This window comes from Gobio gobio (genome assembly GCF_949357685.1).
Source record: "Gobio gobio genome assembly, chromosome: 6".
NCBI lineage: Eukaryota > Metazoa > Chordata > Actinopteri > Cypriniformes > Gobionidae > Gobio > Gobio gobio.
In genome coordinates, this window is record NC_137102.1 from 23273041 (window position 1) to 23279955 (window position 6915).

Below are 6915 nucleotides of genomic sequence, written 5' to 3' on the forward strand. Positions count from 1 at the left end.
GTGTCAGGTTGAAGTTGTGATGGCAGTTAATCTCCTGTTTGTTCTCTTACGCAGTGCACTGGTTGGCATCTCTGTGAGAGCTGGAGTGGATGGAGCGTTTGGTCGTGTGGGATTAGAGTGGGTCACTCAACTGAAAACCTTTACCAGCTTGGATGGATCTGTATATCTGCACCATGGGCAGAGCCTAAAGGTGGTTCTCAACACTCCAGAAGATGTCATGGATATACTGACCTTCAAGTATGTTTTTTTTTTTCCAAATATATAAATTCACTTTGATATATTATTATTTGGGGGAAATAAAGACCAGAATGTCATGGTAAAACTGTCCTGATATCTTAATGAAGGAAATAAATCATCATTAAAAGAGTTCAATTTTTTTTAAAGAAAACCTTATTAAATAGTTTGGCATTATCTTTTATTAGTATATCTAAGAAAAAAACAAAAACAAAACTGCTTTAAAACTTTTGTCCTCAAAATTAAAGTAATGTTGTACAAACAACATTCAGAACCATGCAGAAAAAACAAAACAGGAAATTAAATAATAGAGAAGACCACTGCAGACAATAATTCAGATAATTTCACTTTTTTTATGACAGGTCAAACTTGTTCAGGCTGTAAAATGCCATGTGGTGCTACTCCCCAAAAACGGAATTAAATTTACAGTGCATCCAGAAAGTATTAACAGCGCTTCACTTTTTCCACGTTTTGTTATGTTACAGCCTTAAGGCCTTTGCACACTGACTCCGATATTCGCATGCAAAATTTTCGCACGTCAAAAAATAAATTTGACCACACGTTATGTCAGTCACACTTGCACACTGCCTCCGAAACTTTCGTCCGTCAAAAAAAATTCGGAACAGGTTCGATTTTCTGCGTTTTTCGCATTTGTTTTTCCCATCTACAGTGCTGATGCCCAACCTAAACTGCTAGCAATGGTGCATGTGAATGAATCGCCAGTGCTCAGATACCTACAATTATATATAGCCTACAAATATTATTGTATCAAAAATACTACTAATATTATTATATCACAGCTATAATTATAGCACACCAAGTCCCTGTAAACCGTGTGTGTGTGCGTGTGCGCGCGGATCCCTAGGATCAATTGATTCACGGAAATTGGTGGTCTTCTTTTTAATATGTGGCTACAGTATCGCTAGCAAAGCATCAAACTGAGTCACTGACATTCTAAAGTAAACTTTGAATCGGTCTGTATAATCACGCAGCTCCTTGATGAGGTGGAACTCTCAGATGATGGACCCATTATTTCCTCTTTCTTTTTCTCTTTTTAAGAAGAGAGAGGACAAAAAAAATCATCCTCACTACTTGAAGATGGCATTTTGTATTGTTTTGCGGGTTTTTTTTGTAACGCATTCATTAATACACATCGGACACAGTGTGCAAGCTCTCTTATTCAAAAATTGATTAAATTCATTATTTTCCTCAAAATTCTACAAACAATTACCCGTAATGACAATGTGAAAGAAGTTTGTTGCAAATTAAAAATAAAAAACGGACAAAATCACAGCCTTTGCTCAATAATTTGTTGAAGCACCTTTGGCACCAATTACAGCCTTTTGAGTATGAAGTTACAAGCTTGGCACACCTTTTTTTGGGCAGTTTCTTCTTTGCAGGACCTCTCAAGTTCCATCAGGTTGAATGGGGAGCATCGGTGCACAGACATTTTCAGATCTCTCTTGAGATGTTCAATCGGGTTCAAGTCTGGTCTCTGGCTGGGCCACTCAAGGACATTCACAGAGGCGTCTCATAGCCAATCCTTTGTTATCTTGGCTGTGTGCTTAGGTTGCGTGCTTCCTGTTGGAAGATGAACCTTTGCCCCAGTCTGAGGTCTAGAGCGCTCTGGAGCAGGTTTTCATCAAGGATATCTCTGTACATTGTTGCATTCATCTTTCCCCTGATCCTGACTAGTCTCCCAGTTCCTGGCACTGAAAAACATCCCCACAGCATGATGCTGCGACCACCATGCTTCACTGTAGGGATGGTATTGGCAAGGTGATGAGTGGTGCCTGGTTTCCTCCAGGCATGGCGCTTGCCATTCAGGCCAAAGAGTTCAATCTTTGTTTCATCAGACCAGATAATTTTTTTCTCATGGTCTGAGAGTCCTTCAGGTGCCTTTTGGCAAACTCCATGTACCTTTTACTGAGGAGTGGCTTCCGTCTGGCCACTCTACCATACAGGCCTGATTGGTGGAATTCTGCAGAGATGGTCGTTCTTCTGGAAGGTTCTCCTTTCTCCACGGAGAAACGCTGGAGCTCTGTCTGAGTGACCATCGGGTTCTTGGCCACCTTCCCTACTAAGGCCCTTCTCCCCCGATCACTCAGTTTGGCCGGACAGCCAGCTCTAGGAACAGCCCTGGTGGGTCCAAATTTCTTCCATTTACGGATGATTGAGGCCACTGCGCTCATTGGGACCTTCAATGCTGCAGAAATGATGTACCCTTCCCCAGATCTGTGCCTCGATACAATCCTATCTTGGAGGTCTACAGACAATTCCTTGGAGTTTGTGGCTTGGTTTGTGCTCTGACATGCACTGTTAACTGTGGGACCTTATATATGGCTCCAGAGGTTGACGTCACGCAGCCTATACTTCACCATTTTGACATGCAATCAGGGGAGCGCTAGAGTGGCTGTAGCATTGGTATCTACAAAATAATTTAAAACCAGACTGTTTAAACCTTACTATTTCAACATGATGGACAGCTGATGTGTGTCAGGATGCCAGAACAGGTGGGGGAAAGCAAAGGGAAAATCATTTTATCATAGTAAGTTGTTGAAATGCCGTGATTTTCAGTTTATTCTTCATTCTTAAAGGTCCCACGGCATGGCATTTTCCTATTATTTTATAATGTTTCCTGAGGTGTACTTATATTGTTAGTATGATTTTTACATCATAAAATGTCATAATTTAGAAATAAAAGGAATTTTTTTCAATACTGATGTTTGCCCTGTGGCTGAATGCCCTGTTTTAAGGGGTGTGTCTGCGGTGAGACTTCAGTAAAAACGCCCACTGTTGTGATTGGCTGACATCTTTGCATTTGAAATGAGCGGAGGGGGCGTGGTTTAACGAGGTCTATGAGGCACGAGCTGCTGCCAGAGAGACGGATGGACCTGAGTTCACTTCACATCGGTTCTGTCAGTCTCAGTTCAGTGAACTGTTGTAGTTACAGCATATACTTCAGGTTATTAGTCTATTTCTAGTCGGAGGGACTGTCACTCATGTCAGAAAGTTGGTAACTTTAGTAAATTATGGATCAGCGCTGACTGGAGACGCGAACTGTTTAGAACGATTCAGTCCGATTTGGTGAACTGATTCGGTTCACTAAAAAGAACCGATTCAAAAGAAAGATTGTTCGCGAACCGGACATTACTAATGTACCAGAGACAGAGCTCAGCGATTGCTAACAAAGTTATTTATAGTAACTACTGAGTTATGAGAGCGCTGTCTGTCAGCGCGAGTTTATTGTGTTTGTATCTGAGTCCCAGTCACGCCGAGTCAGTCTTCATCATTATTACCAACTTTGTAACACATGCAAAGTACCATTACAGCTGTCGAGATGAACGAGTTACGAGTAAGTGTTGATAATAGCATTATTTTTAGATATGTTCCTATCATATGAAAAACGTCAGTGACGCGCATTGAGTACACAGCGCAAACGAAGAAACAACAGCATTAATCGAATGTAATCCAGTTTATTGTGGGGATAGCTGGCTAGCCTAGCCCGTATACCCTCACGCTTACCCCCCTTCTGCTTAATCTCGCGCCGCGTTTGGTGCCTCCGTTGTGGGCCAGATGCAGTACTGGGGGTCGGTGATGTTGAAGGCCAACCGGCCATTGCAGCACGAGCTTCGTCGTGTGTGAGGTTTATCTCTAAAGAGATGTGAGTCTGCTGAGGTTGAGCAGAAACGACTGTATGCACATTTTAGAACAGATAGACGCGACGAGGACGTACAAAAACACTGACTCACAAGATAGAAAACACGAAAACACTGTTCTGTCGGGAGAGAGAGAAGCCGCTGCGTGTGCACGAATAATAAATAATTAGCTACACATCAGAAATCACTGATCACAGATCAGAAGGAACTGAAAAAAGACTTTGTTTTCATTTGTACATCCAAACTGCCAGCATTCACTAGTTCACAAGCCATGATGTCTAGAGCGTTTGCATGGGCGTGCCAGATTCTCTGGGTGGAGGAAAGGGAGGTAACCATTCCTGCTTGGACGTCAAACCAGGAGACTTCAGGATTGGCTCGTCTGGCCTGTCATTTTCTCAAGGGCAGAGAAAGACAGCCAGAACTCGGGTTTACACCGATCAACATTTCTATCCACTTGGGGACAATATTCAGGCTAGGGGAACTCATATTAATGCTGAAAAACCTCATAAAATTAAAATTTCATGCCATGGGACCTTTAAATACTTTTGCCTCGCGTAACTAATGATAAAAATACGTTTTTTCAATGAAAAACAATTTTCATTGACTTGTTTGCTTGTCATTATTTCCGGTTGTCTTTTGTTATTTCCTGCCACTTCTGTTACATGGATTCTCATTTAATCATTACAGCTGTTCATATTTGAGTTTATCATTGTATACTTAAGTTCCTGTGTTTCCTCAGTTCATTGTCAGTTATTGTTTGTGTGTTGACATGCTGTTACGTTACCTGTGGATGATCTTAGTTAATATTTTTGAGTTCATCTTCTTCTGACCTTCTTCTGTAGACTTTATTCATTGAATTTGTGACAGATGGTTAATGAGGCTAATCTCATTCAGTAATTATTGATTAAATAAGGAAATCTCTAAATTTGATTTTACTTACTGATTAGTTAATCTTTTTTCCATATTAGTTAATAGTCGTAGCTGAAGTACTATTCATCTGTCCAGCATTACTTCCTGCATAGTTAACTATAAATGACGGACCATTATTCTAAAGTGTTACCAAAATACCTTGCGCACATATGTGCTGTGATGCGCATGTTTACCAGAGCCCTCATATAATTAGACCTCTGTTCACATGCAATCTACATCTTACAAGCTGGTCAGTGCGGGAGACATAATATTGAATAAATATACAAAAAAGTTTTTTTTGGAACTTTCAGAATCTGAAATTGGATTTGATTCCTTCAGATTGACGAAAATTACTTTATGTAAACATACCTACTGACCAAAACAGTTGTTGTATCTTGACTCTAAAATTGTTGTGACAGCTCCAGAATGTTTCGTGTGAGTGGGGACAGTAAAGAGGAGCTCATAGCTACAAGAAATCTCAAGGAGAAGAACACTTGCACTCCTAAAACATGTGAGTTTGCTTAAAACAACATTAGTTACTCGTTTCTATAAATTATTTGTTATGAAAAGAAGTTAAATCTGCTTGCTGTTTACATATTTGTATGGTTCTTTTTGCAGGGTCTAAGATGGTTGGATGGCAGTTATGTTCTGATGTCACTTATCCTTTGACATTGATGGGAAAAGGCTTCCCACCACTGGGCCCAGTTCTCTTTACTCTCCGACTCCAAAAACTGGACAAAGGTCTCAACCAGTACCTCTTGGAGGCGGCTTATACTTTTGTACCCCAGGTAGGCAAGATATCTGATATCAGGGTGAACTTGAGTTCACCAAGTCCAACATGTTCCTGGAACAACATTCCAACTAACCAATCAGATTTGAGGGACAAGTTTACAGTTTATGTCAGGTTTAGTCTTACAACCAGGGTTAGGTGTTTCTACATTGGTGTAATTCTATAATTTCTCTCTGATTTAATTATGTTGATCCAAGAACATGCAAAATCATGGTGACCTTGACATCAATCCATTCAGGTTAAAGGGTTAGTTCACCCAAAAATGAAAATTCTGTCATTAACTACTCACCCTCATGTCGTTGGACACCCGTAAGACCTCCGTTCATATTCGGAACACAAATGAAGATATTTTAGTTGAAAGCTGATGGCTGAGAAAGGCTTCAGACAGGCCTCCATTGGCATTCAGTACATTGACACTTCCAAGATCCATGAAAGGCACTTAAAACGTTGTTACAAAGTCTATCTCACCACAGTGGCTCTACAATAAGTTTACGATGCGACGACAATAGTTTTTGTGCGCAAAAAAAATCAAAATAACACCTTTAACCAACTTGTTCTCGACTTCCGTGTGTGCCTCCACGACGCATGCGCGAGAATATGACGCAGATCCGGCGTTCGGACATATGACCCAGAAGCGATTTGTTTACGAGCAGAGGAAGACGCGCGTGTCTAAGCTGTTGGATTCTACATTGATCGTGCTTTAGGTCTCGGCGTAGTTCTCAAAATGGGGTTAAAGTGTGTATTTCATGGATTCCCGAACGCCGGCGCTACGTCATATTCTCGCGCATGCGTCGTGGAGGCACACACGGAAGTCGAGAACAAGTTGGTTAAAGGTGTTATTTTGATTTTTTTTTGCGCACAAAAACTATTGTCGTCGCATCGTAAACTTATTGTAGAGCCACTGTGGTGAGATAGACTTTGTAACGACGTTTTAAGTGCCTTTCATGGATCTTGGAAGTGTCAATGTACTGAATGCCAATGGAGGCCTGTCTGAAGCCTTTCTCAGCCATCAGCTTTCAACTAAAATATCTTCATTTGTGTTCCGAATATGAACGGAGGTCTTACGGGTGTCATGGTACGACATGAGGGTGAGTAATTAATGACAGAATTTTCATTTTTGGGTGAACTAACCCTTTAAGAAGGTCAAAATAAAGCTCTCATTAAATTGCTCTTTCTGTGCTTTCTGTGGATCTTTGACAGCTGAATTCCTGGATGCCGCTGGAAGCCACTCTGCTTCTCTTTCTTGGCACACCACAATCCACTATCCCCAGAGATGTGTCCCTGGATGTCAATCTCAGTCCGAAAAGGCTGATTCTGAAAATA